At 33.0% G+C, this 23,662-nt stretch overlaps 1 long non-coding RNA gene across 1 annotated transcript in view; it reads left to right on the top strand.

Moving 5' to 3' along the window:
* Window positions 1–716: 716 nt before the first annotated feature.
* Window positions 717–23,662, top strand: part of LOC140443329 (uncharacterized) — a 37,141-nt gene continuing 14,195 nt past the window's right edge. The window contains exon 1 of the long non-coding RNA XR_011951195.1: window positions 717–1,029. This is a non-coding gene — a long non-coding RNA (uncharacterized lncRNA). The remainder of the gene's footprint in view (window positions 1,030–23,662) is intronic.

A 23,662-nucleotide genomic window follows, 5' to 3' on the forward strand; every position in this document is an offset into this window, starting at 1 on the left:
TAAAAAACATTTGCCCCAAATTTTGCGCCTACGCTCTTAAATCAAATATTCCCGTGTATAAAACCCTCTATATATTTTTATTTCTTAAAAATACTATATTCGTATTGTTGTCTTCGAGCGCGCCGACATTTGGCCACCATCTGTTGATTTTATGACCTGAGCCTTCGGAGACTTGCGTCTTTCAATAAAAGAAATAGCACTGTCACCAAATTTAATGTTTTCAGTTTGAACTAGGTATCCTTTGGCAGACCAAAGTTTATTTTTTTATAGCTCGGACACACACGTCGGCGTCGGCTTACTGTTCGAAAGTCAAACCAATACTATTATGTAATTAGTAATAACTAATAATAATTACAAAGCAATAGTAATTACCTGTTATTATTCTTAGGAAATCTAAATAAACTTATTCCTTTTCCTGTCACAGATGAACATCCGCGAATCGCACAAATATATCCAGCCATTTTAAATATAAATTAAACTTTTAACTATAAACTATAACTATAAACTTATATATTTAACTATAAACTATAACTATAACCTTTTAACTATAAATAAATTATATAAATGGTCAAATGCACTTGTTGTGTCGAGTATTTACCATAGATGCCTACGGACTATCGAAAACAACCAGAATTAAAGAATAAGCACGTGTTTTTGACAGTAATACAACCAGAATCGGGCATGCGTATACAAAAATGGTACACGCTTTTCGACCGCTATGTCGCTTCTATGTGTTCGGTTTTTCTATGCACAGGTCTCTGTGTTGGTTCTTGGTGACAACAAGTTGTTATTTATACTGTGTTTGTTTGGTTTAGGTTGGTTATGTTCACTAGTTCACTCTTAGACAATACTAATCATTATCCAACAAAAGATTTTAAAGTGTATACAAGTGAAAAATAGAAAAATACACCCACCAAAAGCAGTTGACAAAATGCCATGTCGAGGTCATTGCAGTTACCAAGGATGCACAAACTCAAAGTCGAAAAATAAAGAAAAAAGTTATCACCGTTTTCCTAAAAATGAGCACAGGTAAAATTATACTTTTTTGCTATTCATACATCTGTGTTGCTTGGAATATAAAGGGCGGATATTCATTTTTTCGTATTTTAGGTTAATATCATTTTTATAGTAAGGACACAGTATAGTTGTTGTCTATACTGTGGTAAGGACATGAAATTGATATCTTTACGGCTTTTAACTTTTGCAAAATAAAAAGGCGTACATAAATACTTCAATTTACGTAAAAGGGACTAATGTGAGGCACCTATCCATTCTTGTACCAAAGAATATAGACGCTTACAGCGTCTTTGGTTAACATAAAGCTTTTTATGCTTTAGCACGTGCAGTTTAAAAAATGCTGTAGTCCAACTGAAATTTTTCTCAAAACCTAACCTATCAAAGTGATTCTTTTGGTACAGTAAGCCCAACATGTGCGTTGGGACTTACAAGAATGGAGTTGTCTATTATTCACAGATGAAGCAAGGTTTTATCTACCCTGATACAAGAAGAGTAAGAGTTTGAAAAGGATTTGGTGGACAAAAATGGCTCGGGCATGTATAAGGTGTTCGTCCATATAGTGATCTTCAAGCTATGATCTTCTTCAAGCATTGGCTATGCTCATATTAAAAAGCTGATAAAATGTTTCTCAGTCGGCAGCTAGATGAAACAATTCCTGGGCCGTTTGACGTGTTCATTGTCTAATGTTATGTAGCCAGAACAGTTATTTTCGTTTTCGCCCTGATCAACTGGAGTAGGCGTTATTTATTATTCATTATAAGGCCGAAATAATCAACTTTTCTCATTTTGATGATATTGATCAATTCTCACTCTTTGTGCATGGTATGTAGCATACATTTGTTAGATATGTGCTGTCCATGGGATTCTGAGCATGCGACGGTAACACAACAACTTTAACACTTCTAATTTATTAATATTTTTTATTTTTGTTGTCCAAGTTTCACATCCTTAGAATAAAGCGGACCAGATGTAGCACTTCAATACTCTCAGACATGTGGTCAATGACAGACTTCTCCAGCCCAATACAGAACATCAGTTAATAAAGCTTTTTTATGCAAGTTCTATTCTGGTCAAGATTTCCTCGTCACTTTCAATGCTGCAGTCAATCCAGATATCTGAAGTGTTCCACACTTTTCAGGATTTTGTTATCTAATTTTAGTAGTGAGTCTTTGATATTAATCTTTCTGACCACCATCCATTTTGTTTTCTTTGCATTGATTGTTGCCCTTTTCAGTGGATACGTTGTTTACAGTATATAACAGGGTTTGAAGGTCTTCTAGTCTAGGCTCTCTGCCTAGACTGTATCTGATGTTGTTAATGATTTTACCACTGATTTTAACACCTTCGCGACGATTATTTAACGCAATCTCAAAAACTAGTTCAGTGTAAGCATTAAACAACATCAGTGACATAACACATCCCTGTCATGACACTATGCTTAATAGAAACTTAGCTGAAATCTCTTGATAATATAAGTGGTCTGATTGTAGTAAAAATTTTTGAGCAATCTAATGTCATATCTGTCCAGACTAACTGAGTCCAAGCTTCGAAATAGTAGTGTATGTGGTACTATATCAAATTTTATCAAGCTGTGATGTGGACTAGAATAATTTTTCATCATGGCACTGTTATCGTTTTTGTAGAAGCACTTTGAATCAATACCAATATATTGATCATATCTTAGAATCTGTTGTTCTTCCATTTGCCACTGCTACAGGTCCTAATTTGTGTTACATAGCTTCATAATGAGGATATTACATTTTTACTGCAAAAAAGATACAAAAAATTTTGTATCTTTGAAGCTGAGTCTTCCTACTGCTGCCCAAGTCATTCAACTTCATCTAGTTAGGTATATACTGAACAATATATATAGGAACTGAACAAAATGAAGTTAGAACCTTCATATTATATGGAATGTTGGGTCTTGTGGTGCTTAAAATAAAATCAAAATAAGCGATCAGTTAAATAATTTAAAAGTTATTTTATTTGTTTATCCAAAATTAATTTTTTTGCAACAATAGAAGTCAGAAAATAATGAATTTACAGTAATTCTATGGGAAACCCATGAAAGAAGATTTATTATATCAACATTATTAAACAAAAATAAAGAAAAAGAATTTTAAGTACATATTGCAAAATCATTTTGCAAAAACATGTCGATTTCTGCTTATAAACAATTATAATAACTTTTTAACCATTGCCTGCAAGAAAATTATTTTTTCATAATTGGATAGCCTGCATTTTTTACAAATTCAAAAAAAAAAGAAAAAATTTTCCTAGGACTATTTGGGACATATAGTCAGTTCACAATTTGTCGATAGCTCACTACAAGTTTAACCCTAACTAAAGAACTGAAATACAGAGAGGATAGGTAATACGATATAATAGTAAAAACCAACCTGAAACTGACGGCTTAAGATGTTTTCAACTAACCCACCTTGTATCTGAAGGAATAAAATACACCAGTCAACCTTATAATCCGATTACGAAGGTATTTTGCTTACAGATGACCGACCAGTGTCGTACAGTATATGATTGAAACATTTATTTGTTTTAATAAAACTTCTTCAACAATGAGCAGTGCTGATTGCAACAACAGGGCAGTAAAATGTTATTCATAAAGGTACTGTAAAATATATCGCCACTTGTCTAGTCTGCTAGTAATAAAGTTACCAGCATTTAATTGTAAAGCGGTCTTCTTAGGTGGAAAATACATTATTTGGTCGATTTCTTTGAAATTTCGATTTTGATAATTTTGATCACCACAAGAATCAACATTAATATGAAGGTTTTAAGTTCATTTTTTAAAAAGATAACATTTATAAAAATCCGAAATTCTGATTTATTTTGCAAATTTTTAAGCAACAAATAAGAAATATTTTAAAAACGCTATTTTGAAAGTTTTTATATGACATAAGTTTCTTACTCCCATATTTTGTCAAATGCTTCATATTTTGCTGATAGACGAGAAAAAGCGAAAATTCTCCGTTTTTTGACCTTAAATTTTTATTAACTAATTAACTCCAAAAAATCGACGGCATGAGACATATAGATTCTTGTTATAAAAGTCCATACAACTTACACATCTAACTGTCGTTTGCCTGGAAGGCCAGTGTCAAAAATTGTTTTTGCTTATTTCCCTGCACTATATATTTTCAGAAATTCACCTTTTTATCAATCCATTCTATAAAATTTAAGTATATATATATATATATATATATATATATATATATATATATATATATATATCTTTAAGGAATATGACCGTTTAATTTAATATAAAAAAATGTGCGCTCGTAAGTGAATGGGATATTTTCGGTCAATTTGGAGATAAAAAAGATAAGAGTTGTGCTACTTTATCTATTTATTGAAGACGTTTCGCCCAATGTTCATTGGGCATCATCAGTTCATCTAAAAGAGTATTATAAGCGATACATCTATATGAAAAACAATTAAGTAAATGATCTTACCTTTAAAAGATCTGTAGCATTAAGATGTTATTATTGTGAAGAAACATCAAAAATTAATCTATTAAATAAATCAGCAAAAACACAGAAACATAGAACGCCGGAAGATTCCCAATTGAAGTAATTTTATATTATTTTTTTTATTAATTTAACTTTTGAAAACATTGATTGATTCTAAAATCTATCAAAAAATGTAATTGTCAATTTTGAAATGTTATATTAACAAAGGCAAGGTTACTGATCTTGACTGTTATGATTAGACTTCGGCAAATATGCAAATAAAAATGTAGAAAATATGCGCATAAATATGCACGTGTTTACCCGAAAATATGCAAATATTTTACAAAATATGCATACAAATAAATAAAAAAATCGTAAAATAGTAACAATTTTATTTAAAAAAAAAAGTGTACATAACTAAATATTTCCTACTATTCATTAAGATTTACATTTATTTTAAGTAACTACATCATTTTTAAGTATGAATAAATTAGAATTATGGTAACAATAAATGACCAAGTGGTGTTCAAAATTTTCTAACAAAAACTTGTGGCTTCTGTCTGAGTACATATATTTATATATGGAAAAACTTCGTTCAACATCAACTGATGTAACGGGAGCATTTTTCAAACTAACCAAAACATTTGGTTCTAAATTAATTGTTTCCGAAATATTTCTAGCTAGAACACTGACTACTTCAGAAAGAATATGGTAACCTTTATTTTTTTCCATAGTAGCTTCAAATTTTTGTAAAATATCTTTTCCAATATTACCTCTAACGTTCCGACAACATGACGCAAATTCTTTTATTAATGCTGTACTTTCGAACAATGACAGTTTTGGTGATTCTAACTGAGTAATTGTTTTTTGAACAAAACTAAAATTTGATTTTATAAATGAAAGTTCTTGTTGAAGCAAGTTACTCTGAAAAGTTTGTTTATAATCCAAAAGAGATTGGGAACTTTCATCTGTTAACGTTCTATGTTCTTTATTTTAACAAAATGATCTGCATAAAAATTAGCTGCTTCTAACCATGTTCCCCATCGCGTTAAAATAGGTTGTGGTGGAAGAGGAATGTTAGGTAGCATTTCTTTATAAAGTTGAATTCTTATAGGAGATTTAAGAAATACTTTTTTGACACTGGATATCATGGTATTTACAAGAGGAAACTTTTTTCGTATTTCCTCTGCAACTCTGTTTAATCCATGCGCTACACAAGTAACATGTATTAAATCTGGGAAAAATATTTTTAAATTTTGTCCTGCTTTCACCATATAAGGAGCAGCATCCGATAAAATAAGCAGTAATTTATTAGAAGGAATAGTTGTCGGAAGAAAAAAAGTTGCTAATGTTTCTTGTATAAAACGCGAAATTGTTAAAGCATTTGTTTTCTCAAGTTGCTGGCATGAAATAAGATGAGATTTTGGTAAGGTATCTTCTTTAAGAACACCAATCAATAAATGAGCAATATACTTTCCTGAGGAATCAGTGGTTTCGTCTACAGATATGTAAAAATAATTATCTGCAATTTCTTCCTTAATATTAAATAACACCGACGAGTATAGCCCGTTCACATTATTTCTTCTTAGAGACCGATCACTTGGAACATTAAGTTTGCAATATTTTTTTAGAAACGAACTAAAATTTACATTTGCTAATTTTGAAAGCGGTATGTTTGCAGACACTAATGCGCGACACAAGTCTTCATTAAAAGTTTCTTGCTCATCTAATTTTTTTTGAAGTAGATTGGAAACATTTAGCCATTGAAGTTTGATGTTTTCCTCCTATTTTTCCTTTTTTTTTTGCAATGTGTGAAGCAGTTCTCACATGTTGGTCTATCTGAAATTTCTTCTCACATGCTATCTATAAATAAAAATAAAAACCTTTATTTTAACCCAACCTTTAAAATATAAAAATATACAAGGTGTTTTTGGTTAATCAAATAACTGGTTTGGAAAAAAAAACACTCGCTAAGTGTTTTAAATGCAGTATTAATCCACAAATTAGTTTTTGTTACTAACCATTAGTATATCATATAACTTATTTTAAAATTCAACAAAAGTTTTTTTTTGTTAATTCAATTACAATAAAAATAATTGTGTTTTAGAATAGCTGACTTCATAAAAAAAAGTAAAGGTGAAAAATTTTTCTAAATACACACCATTGTATTGTACCATGGACAATTTTTTCTCACTAAAGGAAGCTATTTTTCATTTAAAAACAACCTACGAGTACTAAATTTCAAGTAAATACGTTTATTGGTTTTAAAGTTATTGTTGTTATTAACTAAAAGAATTTAATTTTTTTTAATTTTAACACCCTGTATCTCGAAAAGTAAATAAGTTTGACCCCTCATTAACTATATCGTTTTGTTCAATTTTTCGAGAAGTATCTACAGTCAAACGTTGTAAGTGTCATTTGGAAACACCCTGTATGTATGAAATATTAGATATTTAATAGAAAATATTAGATACTTACAATTTTGCCACAGACTGAACAGTAGATTTTTCCCATATCCATAGACAGCTCTTTATAAGGTTTAATCCAAGTTGAAGCACTGGTTGTTTTAGGCATTATAAAATCACAATCTTCCTTTTTGTTACGCACAACGAGTGTTTACGCTTTGAATATCAAAACAAAAATGATTTACAAATCTGAGCATCAAATTAGAAATGTTTAGGTACCTAATTCAATAAACTGGGAGATTTTGGAAAATCCCTAAATTAGGAACAAAACTATTAGCCGTTTACCTGCTGTTAAGATACAATAAATTGTAGATAGATTTGGGGATTAGATCATAAAATGCAAATGAGCGAACCCTTAGCGATTATCCAATAACTGAATGCCTCAGTGACCGAGACTTTCTAAGAATGTTGAGGGCTACTTAAATTGATCTTCTTTGAAATTGTAAATGTTTTGTACCTGTAGAGATTACGTACTTAGATCATTTCTTGATTAAAATGACTACAAAATTTTATACAAGAATTGAAATAAATTGGTATGTTTAAAAATTTTCAAATACAGTATAAAAATCTGAACTTTTATGCACTTTATGCAAACTTTTATACAAATATGCCAAAATATGAAATATTTGCATAAAATATGCACAATATGCAAAATATGCAATATGCATATTTGCCGAAGTCTAGTTATGATCATATCATGCAAAATAAAGTATTTGAAAGCTTGAATGTCAGAACTGACAATCAGCTGGTGAGATTTAAGGAAAAGTTTTGTAGATGCCAACATAAATGTTATGATATAGTAGTATTGTAGTATTAGTGCATGGTAAATTTGGCTTAAGTTGCTGATATCAGTTCTCTTATTTAATGCATTAGGTTGTTTTAAAATATGACACATCTCCATAAACTGTCTCTTATTAAGGTTACGTTCTCTACAGAGAATTCTAACTTCATCAAAATTCACAGTATGTTTGGTGTTGATTGCATGTTCCGGAATTATCTTCCCTTTTCCAACTGAAACCTCCTTAGAGGTATTATTTACTTTAGCACTCTGCTGCTTTTGTCTTTCAGCGAATAGTTCCTTAGTTACTACTTGCGCCTGATAGTTTAGTGCTTTCCGTCTTTCTTTCTCAGCTCTGGAGTTTTCAAAATTTCTTGGAAGGAACAGTCTAGATCGTCATGGTTGTAGCTATCGTCATCATCGCCATTAAGACTGACATCACATGAACTATCTCTCACAGAAAATAGCTCACTTTTCGAAGAACTAGAAGTGCTGGATTGGCGTCTCCTTTTTCAGGAACTCCTTTGTTCGGAAACTGTTGGAATCTTTGATGCTTCAGCAGGTTCGGAACCCATTCGCATGTTTTCTTCTGGATCAGGACACTGTGAAGGATGGGAAGGAGCGAATGCACAGTCAGGAATAGATTCTGGATCAAAAGGATAAATCCCAGTAGCTCAGAATCCAGACATGACATTAACTGGGGACGCAGCTTTTGGCCATACCTTGCTTAAGATTTTTCAAAATACCCGTCTATTAATTGCTCTGTTTTCTTCCCCTTTATTTGTCGACCAATGTAATTAAACTTCATCGTTCCAATACGACTCAAATGGTTTAAATACTGACTTGTCAATAGGCCTTGTTCATGAGTCGTATTGCTAGGCAAGCAGTACAGTCTAATAATCTGACCTTCAGCATCGTCACAAATATCTGGATCTAAATGTGACGATGCTCCATCAAAAATCAAAAGAACTTCTCCTGCAGGTTTGTATTTAGAAAAATGAAGCAGTCACTTGATAAAGGTCGATGTAGTCATTGAGCCCTTGTCTGTCATTTCTACCACTGTTCCAGGTGGCAAATAATCTTCCCATTCTGGCTTGCGTCGCTTTCTTTTGAAAATGATCATTGGAGGAATAACCTGCCCAATTGCATTTCCACATGACACGATACATACATTTTCCCCATGTTCAGGAGCAACAAAGTGTAGCCGTTTTTCACCTTTCTTTGCTAAAACTTAAGGAGACTTGTGAAGAGACAGACGACAACCCGTTTCATGCATATTATAGATGAGTTGTGGTTTGCCAAATGCCTCTAGTTCGGTCATGATATTTTTTAATTCCTCGAAATGATCATCGACAATAAACTTATTCAATTTTGCAGCTCTTCCTGGATTCAGATGTTGCGCCTTCCTTCTGGCAACCTCTGGGTTCCTCAATAGGATTAACTTGAGCCATTTGCGCCCAGCCAAACCTTTTCCCTCATTAAACGGATTCTGCAAATTATTTTTTTCGCAGAACTCAAATACACTGCGTCGGAGAACTTTAGCTGTAAGTGGATACCCGACTTCAGCAAGCCGAAAAATTCTTTGAGTAAGTTCTCTTTCTTGAGCTTCCTCTTAGCAAGGTTTCCGTCCTAACTTCTTAATTGCTACACCGCTACTTACGTGGTTGCGTAACGTACGCCTAGGTATACCATAAGTTTTAGATGCAGTTTTGACTGACATCCCTTTATTAACAGCTCCCATCGCTTTTTTTAAATCATTCTCACTCCAGGTAGCACGTTTTTTCTTTGAATCTATCTTAAAATAAAAAAATTCAATAAATAAATACACTCATACTTCTAAATTGTAGGCTTATATTTTTATAGTTTTTGAAAAATTATTTAGATGTACAAGTAAAATGCCGGATAAACAGAACGAAATTATATAACTTCCATCATAGATTAAAAAAAATGTGTTTTAATATTGCTTAGTCAATGTAATTTTTTTTTATTAGTCTACTTGTATTATTGAATGTATTTGCTTATCTGTTTTTTCCTTTCATAATTATTATTCTCTGTATTTAAAACTGTAAGTGATCCCTTGTAGCACAATAAATATTATTTTTTTCACAATAAATATTTTTTTACACAATAAGTATTTGGCTTTTGCCGAAGTGTTACCAAGTAGCACATCCGATTAGTAATTTGAATTGCACACTTGATCTTAATTTCCAAACTGTATTCAATAGTACAGAAAACAGGAGTATGCCGAATAAGGCCCACCCGGGCCTTGTTTGGAGCACTACGGGTGGGCCTTATTAGGAGCCACCGGCTTAACAGTAATTGAAACTCAAGATCTGTTAATAACTCTGTAAATATACGCCGTTTGAGAAAACTACCATATTAAAACACACAATTTCCTGTTCATAAATACAAATTCACAGTACAAAATTATTTATAACAAGATGGATGTAAACAGATGTAACATACCTTGCAAATACGAACACAGCTCTGCTTCCTTGGTTGCGGCAACACAAATGAACATAAAAAGCCTAACACAACAATGGCTGCCGAAGTAGTTATTGTCTCGTTCGCTAAATACCACTACCTAATTGATTGCAAGAGAATTTAGTATGTACTTTTTCAAATTATTTGTGAGAACATGAGGGTGGGCCTTGTTCGGAACTGGGCCATTTGGTACATGTACCTTATATATATATGTATATATATATATATATATATATATATATATATATATATATATATATATATATGTATATATATATGTATATATATATGTATATATTTTGGATGGGTTGGAGTCAATAAAAGGGCTATTGGTTAACTATTTTTTTATATCTCGAGCTTTCAATTGTGTTTACAATTATTATCAAGAACTAAAAAAAAATATCTTACAAGGTTGAACTAGAAAAAAAACAATTTTTGTTAACTAACCAAATAAAAATTAGTTTAGTAAATAAAAATTGCTGCTAATACATCTTAAAAATAATTAATATAAAAATGTCCTAATCTAATAAATGCTTCCCTGAAAATTTTTAGTATAATTTTGAAAACATTTTTTTTAATACAAAAATAATTGAATTTATAAATAAGTTAAAATAGCAACCAATTACAAATAAGCCTCAATGTCATAAATACCAACTTATAATTTTTATTTTTGACAATTATATTGCCAAAAATAAAATTTCGTTTAAACATTCTTTTTTTTTTGTTTAGTAACAAAAAAGAAGAAGATTTATTCACCGTTGACAGATGTCTGAAAAAATGTAACAGATATATGGGGAATTAAATATGACATTTTACAAGTTTTATATATAAATCATAAAGAAAGAAAATAAATTTTGCTTAGATTTTGAATTTCTGATCTTTTGTTTAAATTATTATCACTTTTGCTAATACAAACCATTTCCAAAAAAGTCCTTTTAAATTTATTACTTTCACTTTAAATTTATACTTAAACTTTACTTCTTTTTTCTTATTCTTATATATATATATATATATATATATATATATATATATATATATATATATATATATATGTATATACACTTCTCCAAGAAATTAACGCACCACTTCAATAAATCAATTTTATTTGTAAACAGGCAAAGAATAAAAAATAAAACTTCACCAGATTTATTCTACATTTTATTAGTAATTATAACAATTTGTGTCTAATCATCGGAAAATGTTAAAGTACAGGAGAAAAAAAAATAAAACGGAAAATTCTAAAAAATAATGATAAGAAAAGTAAACTAAAATTTAAAAAGTCTTAATAACAAGTGTTTCCATCTCTACTACGTATAACAGCCTCACATCGTTTTCCCATACTTAAAATTAATTGCCGTATTTCATTTTGGTCTAGTTCTCTCCAAATCTGGATCAATCTCTCTCCCACTTCCTGTAAGTTGTTTGGTTGGATCGGTGTCGCTCTTAATCGCCTACCAAGGATATCCCAGAGATTTTCAATCGGATTTAAATTCGGACTATGTGATGGCCATTCCATAGTGTTAATTTCTACCTCTTCTAGATAATTTCTGACGATCTGTGCAGCGTGAGGTCTGACATTATCTTGCATTATTAATAAATTTTCACCTATATAAGGAGCGAATGGTACTACATGTTGCTCCAGGATCTCCAATATGTACCTTTCAGCTGTAACAGTTTCATTTTGTATGACCAATAGGTCCATACGTGCGGTCAAAGAAATACCACCCCACACCATAACGGATCCTCAACCAAAAAATGTGGTGTGTGAGAAGTTACACTGAGCATATCGATCATCGCAACACACGAACACGTCTACGTTATTGTACAAACAAAATCGGGATTCATCAGTAAATAGCACTCGTTCCCAGTCTGGCATTAGCTGGCGAACAGTTTCAGTACTAATTTGTATAGCATGCACGTCTTGAAGCTAAATTTGTAGACTTCGATGTGTTACAAAACGTTGTCGAAGAGCAGAAATTCTTAAAAATCGATCTTGAATAGGGGTAGTTACCCGGTTTCGTCCTTGCCCTGGTCTGCGAGTATGATCCCCTGTTTCGAGACGACGGTTTCGAGTGAGACGAATGTGTGGGACACATTAAACCGACGACCAATTCTTCGGTAACTCCAACCTTCTTCCGACAGTATCACTGCTTGGACACATTCATCTCGGGTTAAATTACGTGATTGAAGCTCCATAATAAACACAATTAACAATAATCAACAATTAAACAGTAGCGGAATAAAATTCGTTAACACTTGGAAATTAGTATATTTATGGAATTAGTACATTTTTTGCTTCCTTTTGTTTTTTTGCAAAAAAAACTATAGCGATAAAACACAGTCAATAAATATAGAGTGTACGAATAGCATATACAAGGGGCTTGCAAAATATAACATTACAATGGAAATTTAACGCTAATAAAATTTCTTGGAGGTATATATATATATATATATATATATATATATATATATATGTTCGAATAGATTTTCGCGATCAGATAAATGAAAATCACTAAGTTCTGAATTTACACGCGGTTAAATTCTCAACGCGGTACTTCCCGAGAACTTAGTGATGTTCATATATATATATATATATATATATTGTTACGAACATGCTCTCGGCATGGCCCAGGTAACGGTTGCATTGCATCTCTAATACTCTTCTAGAAGCTTCGAGGTGTATCGAGTGCGAGAGAGAATAACCGGTCACGTAGGCGAATTAGAGGTGGGACAACGCCAGAATATTCTCGAACCTTGTAACTGTAGTATATATATCTCACGAGTGGAGTTGGTTGTTAAGATACTACCGAACTGTAAAGTTATAAATAAATATATGTATATAAATTCGAACCGCTCGTTTTATTTAATCTCCCTACAGTGGTGTCACGGTGTGAGGATAATTGATTTATTTAAAAATAAATTCAGCAGTGACTTTTGAAAAAGACTTTTGAACATTTTAAAAAAGTACGCGTGCCTGACCAAAGATGCTGCTAGTACAACTCTCAATAAAACAGTTGCGTGAGCAGCTAGAAGAACGCGATGAAGATTGCAGCGGGTCCAAGAAGATCCTCCAAGAACGACTGAAGAATGTTCTTAACAAGAATGGAGATGACCCAGAGACATTCCATTTTCAGTCAACAGAAGAAGCAGTTTTAATGAAGATCGAAGAGAGTTTCGGAAAAAATGATAAGAAATTTGAAAACGTCTCTCAAATGATAGAAGAATCTTCTAAAAGAGATGATAATAAATTAGAGAATGTTCCCAAAAGATTCGATTAAACATTCGAAAATGTATTTAGAAGATTCGACGAGACTTACAAATAATTGAAGAAATATGTATTCAAAACAATGAGAAATTTGAAGAAGTCTCGAGAAAATTCGATAAGATACAGAAAAATGTAAACGACAAGATAGGAGAAGTAGAAGAGAAGATAAAAAAATTAGAGACCATGATAACTAACACGAAAGTGCTACCACCAGTTAATACAGTAGCCTTAGATCCGGTAGTGAAAGAAGAATCACCGAGAGACGAAATGACAAATCATATGAGATTCAAATTGCCACCATTTGATGGAAAGTCCTCTTGGTCCATATACCTTAGACAATTTGAAGCTATTGCGACAGCCAATCATTGGACAGAACAAGAAAAAGCTGTTTCCTTGACTGCCGCTTTACGAGGTGATGCTGCGGATATCCTAAGATCAATTCCTAAGGGTCAAGAAAAATGTTACCAGACCTTGTTCACTCGACTAGATAAACGTTACGGAGATGCCCATCTACAACCAGTCTACAAAGTACAAATAAGAAGTAGAATCCAACGAGCAAGTGAGAGTTTGCAAGAATTTGAAGCAGATATTGCTCGTATAGCGTTGTTGGCATATCCAGAGGCACCAGACAACATTTTGGAAGAAATTGCTGTAGATGCCTTCGTCAATGGGTTAAGAGACAGTGAACTACAGAAATCTTTACGACTAGCAAGACCGAAAGTTTTAGATGAAGCGCTCGCTATTGCCTTGGAACATGAAACAGCTAGTCAAGTTTCACGGAGCTATCGAGTACGAACCTCTGAAGAAAGCGACGAACAAAACGAGAAACGTCTGGAGGAAATCGTACGGAAAGTAGTTCGTAACATGATGCCGAAGAGACACGAAACCAGATGTTCGAATGATGGCGACGTAGGTCACATTCGCCGTAAATTGCAAGAAAATAATACAACAGTCAGAAAGCTAGAACAAATGGAACACAGGGCTGGAAAGAGTCATTCAAATGCTGATGCTCAGTCAATACGGGCATACAGTGCAAATCGTAATCATTGTCTTGAATTAGAAGAACGACTTTGCCCCGTGAGACGAACCGCCGTCATTAATGATCAATGGCAGCCTCAACAGCTACAAGACGCTCAAGCAGATGATCCATGTATAAAAAGAGTATTGGATTGGATGCGTCGAAGTAAAAGACCTTCTTGGCAAGACATTAGTGCATGTAGTCCAGAATTCAAGTGTTACTGGAGCCAATGGAATTGCCTAGTGCTGAAAGATGATCTTCTGTATAGAACCTTTGAGAACGATGATGGTACAGAAACTAAGCTTCAGTTGATTGTACCTAAAAGTAAAGTGTCCGAAGTTTTACGTCAGTTGCATGACGGTTCATCAGGTGGACACTTTGGTATTACGAAGACTCTGCAAAAGGTTCGAGAACGGTTCTATTGGGTGAACTGTAAAGATGATGTAAGAAGATGGTGCCGGAAATGTGAACTGTGTGCAACCAGTAATGGTCCAGTTGGTAAAAAGAGGGCACCCATGAAACAGTACAATGTTGGTAGTCCTATGGAAAGAGTAGCAATCGACATTGCAGGTCCACTTCCAGAGACGAATGATGGAAATAAATATATCCTGGTAGCCATGGATTATTTTACGAAATGGACTGAGGCCTATGCGATACCAAATCAAGAAGCTGCTACCGTTGCAGAGGTACTGGTTAAAGAATTCTTTAGCCGATTTGGTGTTCCGTTGGAGATCCACTCAGACCAAGGGCGAAACTTCGAGTCAAACCTTTTCCAAAACGTTTGTAAATTGATTGGTGTCAATAAGACCAGAACGACACCCCTGCATCCGCAATCAGATGGAATGGTCGAGAGAATGAACCGAACAATGGGTAAACACCTGTCCAAAGTTGTATCAGAACATCAAAGAGATTGGGACCAGCACATTCATTTATTCCTAATGGCCTACTGCTCGGCCGTGAATGAAACTACAGGCCAGACTCCAACCTGCCTGATGTTAGGTCGTGAAGTTCGTTTACCCTGTGACCTAGAGTTTGACTGCAGACCTTCCGAAGAACATGTTGCAAGCGAAGATTATGTGGACCGTCTGAAGTTAAGAATGAAAACATTCATGAACTTGCCCGACAACACATCCAGATAGCCAGTGACAGAATGAAAGATCAATATGATTCTCGATGCAAGAGTGAAAGCTATGAAGTAGGTGATCTTGTTTGGCTTTATAATCCACAACGTCATCGAGGCTTGTCTCCCAAACTGCAAAGACAATGGGAAGGTCCATATGAAATTAAAAAGAAAATAAATGACGTAATATACCGAATTAAGAAGTTGCCGAAAGGTAAACCAAAAGTAGTTCACATAAATCGTCTTGCACCATATGCTGGCTCAAATGAAACACAAGAAGCACGAACCCTTCAACATGAGTTCAAAGATGACCGGCGACCAAGCTTTAATGAATTTATGTCAAATTACGCAGAGAGAAAGAGTGCTAGATTTGGCGTGACCACAGAAGTTCAGCAGGATCTTTTTAGTGTTCCGCATAACGTCTCTCTAGCCCACTGAGTTGCCCAAGATCTTGAGAGGACTAAAGGAATCTCATCCGTATTTTATAAGAAATTCGGTCGTTTGGACGAGTTAAAAAACCAGCAACCTAAAGTTGGAAGAGTACCGAGATTAGAAGATGGTTCTCGATCTTTGCTGTATATTGTGACTAGGAAGTCGTATACAGACAGGGCAAGCTACGAGGATATATGGCGTGCTCTAACTAATTTGAAGAAAATTGTGTGCAATTACGACATTAAGAATTTGGCCTTACCCAAGATAGGCCATGCACTAGATAAACTGGACTGGAAGATTGTCAGAAGCATGCTTGAAGTGATCTTCCGAGAGACCGGCGTACGAATTACTGTGTGTTGCATTAACCCGATGAGATCGTATCCTTCAAAGTCAGTAGACTGTTATTTCTTTCTAAAGGGTTCATGCAGAGCTGGAGAGTCCTGTAGATTCCGCCATCCTGTGCCTACATATAGAGTTGCTGATCGGGACGATCAGATTTAAGAGGGGAGCAGTGTTACGAACATGCTCTCGGCATGGCCCAGGTAACGGTTGCATTGCATCTCTAATACTCTTCTAGAAGCTTCGAGGTGTATCGAGTGCGAGAGAGAATAACCGGTCACGTAGGCGAATTAGAGGTGGGACAACGCCAGAATATTCTCGAACCTTGTAACTGTAGTATATATATCTCACGAGTGGAGTTGGTTGTTAAGATACTACCGAACTGTAAAGTTATAAATAAATATATGTATATAAATTCGAACCGCTCGTTTTATTTAATCTCGCTACAATATATATATATATATATATATATATATATATATATATATATATATATATATATATATATATATATATATATCTCATAATTGTACATTAAACTAAAATTAATTTTATATAAATATATATACAGTGTAGGTAAAAGTTTATGGTCGGTATTGACCTTACGTGAGATGGAGTGAGAAACATATGTTTAAAGAGGTCCGCCCTTTAAATATTGCCGAAAATACATGAGTGGAAATAATAGAAAAGGGGAAATTCAACGTTGCCAAGTTTATTGGTTTTATTTGACCTGTTGTCTTTTTAGCATTTGAACAATGTTCTAAGATAACAAAATTTGGGCGAAATGGATTTAAATGGCAGCTTACTGTTTTTTATTGGGAATATGCCACAATTTTACTTTACAATAAGTGTAATATAACATTTTGATTTCCACTTTCGAAATCGTTTTATATAAATAAAATTTATTAATGATTCGTATTTTAAGTACGATTTCCGAATTAAAAATCTAAACATCAAAATAAGCTTATTTTAAAGTCAGATTGTGCCTTATTTTCAATAAAAATAATTAACTGCATATAACGCCACAAACTACATAGAAAATTATTTGGCAACATCTCGTGTCGCGTGGTCAAAGCCTCGAATCAAAGTAGGGACACAGGTAACGAGAACGAGTAGAGATGGGTCAATGCTTTTTAAATGCATTCTTTTTTTTTTCGAATCCTGAGAAAACTAATAAATATTTTTGAAAAATTAAAACGCAGAATAAAAGAATACATTATTACCGAGGGCCGAAAGTGCCTGAAAACTTCTATAATGTTTATTTTAATAAGTTACAGGGGTGAAAAATAGAGAAAATTTAGTGATTTTGAATTTCAAATATCTCATTCAAAAAAACTTCTTGTTTATTCTAAGGGACTTTCGGCTCTCGGTAATAATGTAATCTTTCATTCTGCGTTTAAATTTTTCAGAAATATTTGTTAGTTTTCTCAGGATTCGAAAAAATGATTTTCGTAAACAAGTAACTATGATTGTTTAACAGTAGTTTCAAGTAAGAGAATACCTACATAAACAAACATAATAACTATTATCGTTTATGTGTATATTTATTGAAGTGAAAGAAACTATTGAAGGATATATTTATTATAACTTAAAAATAAACTCTTCTTCTCTTCTTCTACTTCTTGGAGATCTTTAGATCTATTAAATCTGAAGCAGCCTCTGGTTAATTTCCTGGGAGGTAGATTGCCAACTATCCCTCCATCTTTTAAGTGGTCTTCCTGGAGGTCTTGAACCGGGCGGTTTATTTTCTAGGGCAATTTTTGGGAGTCTATTCTCATCCATTCGTTTTATATCACTGTACCACATCCTTTTACGCTGCCTTCCCCATCTTACAATATCTTGAATTTTGCACTGCTCTCTAACATTTGATTTTGATTTGATTTTGAACATGTGTTCACATTTACAATACTTTATGAATATAGTGGTTAAGTTAGGATATACATGGCGATGGTTTTTCCACCATTGTAATGGACTCTCGATACAGGTGTACGTTTAGATGAGTCATGTCCAATTAATTACACCATGGACTTAAGTCATCTTTATCGGTTTCTTTTTCTTGTACTGGTTGATTTTCAATAGTACAATCTTCTTTTTCTTTTTTTATAGAAATATCCAGCTTCTTAACTCTTTCTTTTGTTTTTTTTATCTATATTTTTTTTTAGAAAATCCCTGCACTTTAAATCGTAAATCCATAAATGTACATAATGACAATGTGCCACTCTGTTCTATCCCTCTAAATCTTTTTGCTAAACCCGATATTAGTAATTGTACTACGTCGGATACTATGGATGTAAGGTTACCGTCTGCTAAAATTTTATTGCAAGATTCTTGCAGGCGCGTACCATAACAATCACTGAACTACCCTTCAAGTATTTTTGGCCACTCATTGTACTTGTTATTTCTTTAAAAGGCCGTAAAATTTGGGAAAGGTGAGAACAAATAATCCAGTCTTCATTATTTAGATTTGGTCTAAGTCTAAGACTGTATTAACTAATACCAATGTGGAACGGATTGCCTCTTTTAATTCGGTCATTCTTTTTAACATGTAATAGGTGAAGTTCTACCTAGTTTCCACGTCTTGGATTGGCCGTTTGGAAACTTTGTTATGTTGTAATTGATACCTTATAAGCCTTTCTGACGATAAGGTACTTTTTTTGAAATGTGTTTTTGCCGAATTGTCGAAAAAAGACTTTTTATTTTATCTATTTGTACACGACAGCATTCAAGTACGTCCTCCACCAATAAATTTAACGTATGAGCAAAACAATTTAAATGTTTTCATTCCAAAACATCTTTAATAGCTTTGACCATATTTGAGGCATTATCAGTTACTGCAAAATTTACTTTTCGTTTTAGACCCCACTGATAATAATTTCACTAATTTCAAAAGCGATGTTTTCTGAATTATGGTTTCCAGAAAAATGGCAGCAGCCTAATAAAACCGTTTTAAATTCCAAATTTTCGGTTAAATATTGTCCTGTTAATGCGATATAACTCTCAGTTACTCCATATGTCCAGAGGCCAGTAGTAATACAGATATTTTCTACTTCTTTAACAACTTGTGATCTAATAATTTGCTCAGTTTTGATATAACATTCCTAAAGTAATGAACCTGACGTAATGAACAAGTTTTTCTTGTTGGCGGTTTATATCCAGGAATCCAACCTGCAAACTTTTTAAAAGCTCGTTCTTCAACTATGAAAAACGGATGAAACGAGTCTTTGCATAGGTTTAGTAAATCCATATCTATTTGTTTCTTTTGTTCTAAACTAAACGCTTGGGTGGCGGTGGCAGTATGTCAGTTCTTGTAGTAGAAGTAGTCAAAACGGACAGAAATGCGTCAGGAGAAGTTTCAATCATTGCAATATTCAGAAAGTGGACCAAAAAAGCTGCATCTTCTACAAATGTGCATTTTTTGAAAATAAAATTATTATTCTTATACTAGGTCAATAATTTTGACTAAGAAAAATAATTCTTAATTGAATATTTACAATAACTAAATCCTTTAACGAACTATCAATAAAGATTTGAAATCGAAAATGCAGATCAATCGTAAATCGAAACTCATTCATTAATAAGAATACCTGGTTATAAAAAACAAAGGAAAGAGTTAAGAAGCTGGTTATTTCTATAAAAAAAGAAAAAGAAGATTGTACTAGTGAAAATCAACCAGCACAAGAAAAAGAAACTGATAAAGATGACTTAAGTCCATGGTGTATTTTTGATGAATTAATTGGACATGACTCATCTAAACATACACCTGTATCGAGAGATATAAAAGAAGTCGACATGTATTTGTCTGATGATATTACCCACAAAAAATTTCGAACGGAGATTGGAACTGTCCATTACAGTGGCGGAAAAACCATCGCCATGTATATCCTAACTTAACCACTATATTCATAAAATATTGTAATATTGTAACAAAATCTGTTCCTTATGAACACATATTCAAAACCTAGTTTAATTTTAAATAAAAGAAGAACACGTTTAATAAGAAAAGTGGAAAAACTTGTTTTTAAAATGTCAATTTAGACGATTCGCGATTTAATAATGTGTAATGTAAATGATAACACTATTTGTATTGTTTAATTTATTTTTCAAGTTATAATAAATATATCCTTCGTTAGTTTCTTTCAATATAATAGCCAATATGTTTGTTTGTGTACTCGCTTATTTGAGACTACTGCTAAACAATCAACTAGTTACAGTTTACAAAAAACGGTTCCGATAAAAATGTCAACGACCCACCTCTAGTTTCATGGGTATATTAGGATCGGAAGCAGAGATATGTAAAATATCTCTGATCGGAACGAATCGTCTCACTAATGGCCAATGGGTGTCAATAAGAAATATGGAGGGGAGACCAAGGGGAAATATGATTGTTATCTTTGTCTATTCGCTGAAAATATCATTTTATATCTGTGTTAGATATGCTAAATTTTACCATACCGACCATAAACTTTTACCTACACTGGATATATATATATATATATATATATATATATATATATATATATATATTGCTATATATATTTATATATTTATTTTAGTTTAATGTACAAATATGAGATACGTAATTAAAAAAAAAAAAATACCAAAAAAAGTTTATTCTAAATTTTTTACTAATTAAAAGTTTTACCTTTTCTAGACGAAATCTTTGGGTTCTACGTTCAGGAAATTTAGCTCTTCAAACTTGCACAGAGAAGACTCTTTCATATAAATTTCTTTGCAGCGATCATTTTACTGATAGCGACATATTATCAGTAACAAAACGCGGTAAGAACTCATTAAAATCTACCGCTGTTCCTAAAGATATCGCAACCACTGACGTATTCGAAGCTTTGCAAAATAGTACTCGTAATTCTGATTCAACGGTTAACAATAAAGATTTATTCAGTAAAGACTCTCAATTAAATAAAAAAGTTCCTATATCAAAAAGTGAACCATGTCTTCAAAATGGTGACCACACTTACGCTTCATTCGCTAATAACAACCTTAATTTAAATGGTGATCGTATTCAGGAAAATTCGATCCAAATTCAATTAAATAAAAAAAATGAGGAACTGAAAATCGCACAAGATGCATTAAAACGATCAGCTTTAATGATTGATTTTATTAGAAGCAAATATGAGCAAAAAATTAAAACTAAAGATAAAACGATTATTAAACATAAAAATAAAGTATATAACTTAAGTCGTAAATTAAATAGACATACCAGATATTCAAAAGAAGCAATAGAGTTTAAAAAGTCAGTTGATAAGCTTGATGAAGAAACAAAAGAATTTTTAGATATGCAAATTAACCATATTAAGAAAAATCAATGGACTGAAAAAGAGAAACAATTTGCTATATCTTTATTTTATCAATCTACAAAAGCTTATTGCTATCTTCGAGAAAAACAAAAATTTAAATTACCATGCGTATCACAAATTAGAATTTGGATTAAGGAGTTAAATTCGACAGCTGCGACCATTGAAAAGACACATGCCGTAGAAGAAGAAGAGTTAGATTCGACACATAGTCCAGTGGTCCCAGACGAAATTGACACTTTATTTCAAAATATACTAACAAGCGAATTTTGCTGAGAATGTCAATTTTGGGACCGTAAAAAAGATGCAAAAAAGTTTGCCACTCCTTCTGTCATCGCTTACCTTAGTCTGTTGACCAATGAGCACGTCGGTGGACATCGCCCCGCCTTTTACCTCCTATTCAATTTACGATTGGCCGATGGACTTGGCACACTTGCACATATCGATACGAAAGAAAGATTCTTATCGATCTCCTATACCCTTCATGGGGCTGAGATCCCCACTCGTCCTTTGCTAAAACCTTGTTTATACCAATTTGCGTTTTATTTGTGAGAAACTACCTAACCCACTAAATTGGGATAGAAACGCAGAGGAAACTTCGATTGGACACAGTAGAAGCCCTCTGTAGAGCACCTAGGGAGCTGATATGAAGTTATTTCTTTCTGAAGACCCTAACCTCCATATGGTGACACTACCCTGAGGCTTGCCCATAACACCTCCCCTCGTACGGTGGAAAAACGGAAAACATCGATTTACCAAGTTGAAAAAAATGTTTCAAACAAGAAATGTAGCTGAAATAATTTAGAACAAAAGTGTTTGTTTGTAATATTTATGTAGAATGAACCGTTCTCTCAGAAACATGCTTGAAGCGACCGGTGATTTTGAATGTCAGTTCAAAAATCAAAATTCACTTTAAACTTGAAGATCGTAGCTTTCGTTTGCATTTTTTACGATTCTCATGAGATCAATAAAATTTATCACTTCCATTTACCGCTCGCTAACAACAAATCTTGAAATATCTTGACTAATAATGAAAACTCTAAAAGTATATATTTGTGAAAAAGATAACATATTTTAACACAATATAACATTTTAATTTATTGAACACTTTTTGCTAAAACGATTTACCAAAATGTAAGTTTAAAATAACAAATCATAATTACCTAATCCGGTTGAAAATAAAATTGCAAAATAGATTTTATTTTAACATTGTACTGTCCAATTTTTTTAACTGCAAAACAAATTTCTACTGTTATATACTTCCAGGGTAGGATCAAATTAAAACATTTTTGAAGATTTTTTTTAATTCTTTATTTCCTTTGTTTTAATAGGGTTTGTGACTCTCAAGTTACAATGGGAAAAAAGTTAATTTTTATGAAAGTCCACAAAGCAATTAGAATTAGGCGTAAAGCACAAATGTACATTACATTTTTCACATACATATCACTTTTGGCACTCCTATGCATACCGGTTTCTTGCAATGATCGCGCTTTTCTGAAAATTTAGGCCAGTGGCCTATTCCGTTTTTCCGTATGTTTTTCTCCGGTAGAGAAGCGATAGGTCTTCTTTTCCGTTTCTGCTCTATTTCTTGTTCTATTATAGATAGACTGGGCCTTCCCCCCTTCTTGAGTCTCTCTTTACCCTATTGACAAAGAAAAGCGGCAATAGATGCTTTGAAATCTAAAACACTTAGTTCATCGTTTTTTCTTATACCAAGTAACCGGGTGTCTCTTCTATAAAGTAACCATTTACAACTGCTAAATCGAATATATGGAACACAATGCGGAGGTACCACTTTTTTTTTATATAAAGCCATCAAAGAGTCCATTAAGTCCACTCCGTCCATACATTTATTGTAAAACGTTACAATGTAAGGACATTCCACAAGAATGGTTTCTTTCTTTGCTTTGTCCCATCTTTGAACTTGACTTGTAGGATACGTGCCTACAAACGATCTCAGTAAAT

This window comes from Diabrotica undecimpunctata, chromosome 6 (assembly GCF_040954645.1).
Source record: "Diabrotica undecimpunctata isolate CICGRU chromosome 6, icDiaUnde3, whole genome shotgun sequence".
NCBI classification, from domain to species: Eukaryota; Metazoa; Arthropoda; class Insecta; order Coleoptera; family Chrysomelidae; genus Diabrotica; species Diabrotica undecimpunctata.